Consider the following 1,614-nt stretch of genomic DNA (forward strand, 5'->3'; position numbering starts at 1 on the left):
CCCCTCGGTGTCCTCTTCCCTCGCTGCCCCACCCCCCCCATCGCTCCCTTGGCTCCTGATTTTCCGCTTGGGCCCTGCACCTGACCAGAGGTGCTGCTCTGGCTGTCTGGAAACAGCCGTCGCTGATGGGATCCCGCTCTGCCTCCTGCCCCGGAGTGACGACTTTGGATGCGCTTTGCCCCAGGGCCTTTCCTCATGGAGCTGGCCTTTTCCCTGCCCTTCTCTTCTGGCGCAGTGAACTGCCTCCCGTCTCCTGGATCACTTTGCTGGCGGCCACCTTGTAACACCTCAGGTTTGCAGCTGTTTTTCTTTTTCTTTTGGTCTGACGCATTTAAAGCCATGGGTTCCCAACTAAAACCCACGAACTGGCTATTTTCAGGGGAGTCTCTATGCAGCATTCAAAATAGTCTACTTAAGGGCCAGTGCGGTGGCTCACACCTGTAATCCCAGTACTTTGGGAGCCTGAAGCAGAAGGATCGTTTGAGCTCAGGGTTTGAGACCAGCCTGGGCAACATAGTGAGACCCTGTCTCTAAAAAAAAAAAAAAAAAAAAAAAAAACCTTTACTTAGTAGTGATTTTAAAAACGTGAACAGGATGGCATATTACACCCAGGAAGATGGCTCGGGACCAGCTAATGGAAACTTTCTAGACAGCCTGGTTGCATAGTAATGGGGTCAGGAATAAGCACCATCCATTGGTGGTTGGAGCCAACAGAGGCTCCTGGCCGGTGACCTCTCCTGCCCTCTCGGCTGCTGCTGTGTTTTCGGTGTCACTGCAGCCACAGGTGCAGCAGTGTCCTGGGTCCAGGCTCACCTCTGTGGAACCATCCTGCTGCTCTCCCCAGGGCTCCGGGGACATGTGTGTTTTCTTGCAGGTGAGGACACTCAGGTGCAGTTAGAGAGGCGGTGGGAAACGGTCAGGGGCCCAATTTGAAGCAGTTGCCAATAAAGCTGTTCTCAGGAAGTAGCAATACTTTTGGAAAGCAGTGGCCTTGGCATGTTTGTGATGTTGGATTTTGCTGCGGGGGGTGCTTCACCTGCTTACTCGGCTTTGTAACATTGGGGTCGAACCTCATCACTACACCAGTAGAGAATGGGGTGCGAGGAGCTCTCTGGGCTGTAGGTGGTGTCTGAACCACAGCCCAGGACAGAACAGGGGAGGAATGGGAGGGGCGTGATGTCACTGTTTTTCTGTGAAGTTTATGTTTCTTCCTGTCAAAAACATCATTTTGGCATTGGTGTTGCCGTTTCTTCTTTGGAGTTACAGGAGCATACTTCTTTGATTAAAGGAAGAGAGAGAGTACTGGGCAGATAAAGCTGGAAAATGCAAAGAAGGTCCAAGTGAAGAAGCCAAAGCAGAAAAATCAGGGAAGATGCGGTGAAGACCAGGTTTGAACCTTTTATTTACTGCTAATGTTTCATTTTTGTTTATTTATATTATTAATTTTTTTAGAGATAGAGTCTTGCTGTGTCTCCCAGGTGGGAGTGCAGTGGTGATCATAGTTTACTATAACCTGAAACCCTCGGGCTCAAGTGATCCTCTGCCTTAGCCTCTCCAGTAGCTGAGACCACAGGCGGGTGCTACCATGCCCAGCTAATTTTTTTTTTTTTTTTT

The 1,614-nt window shown here is 50.1% G+C and overlaps 1 protein-coding gene across 1 annotated transcript in view; it reads left to right on the forward strand.

The window, feature by feature from the left end:
* The first annotated feature begins 153 nt into the window (after positions 1 to 153).
* TOP1MT (topoisomerase (DNA) I, mitochondrial) overlaps positions 154 to 1,614 on the forward strand; it is a 43,536-nt gene continuing 42,075 nt past the window's right edge. Inside the window, exon 1 of the mRNA XM_011938078.1 lies at positions 154 to 292. The gene's annotated coding sequence lies outside the window, so the exon portion shown is untranslated. The remainder of the gene's footprint in view (positions 293 to 1,614) is intronic.

Source organism: Colobus angolensis, unplaced genomic scaffold (assembly GCF_000951035.1).
Source record: "Colobus angolensis palliatus isolate OR3802 unplaced genomic scaffold, Cang.pa_1.0 Scaffold17, whole genome shotgun sequence".
Taxonomy (NCBI): Eukaryota; Metazoa; Chordata; class Mammalia; order Primates; family Cercopithecidae; genus Colobus; species Colobus angolensis.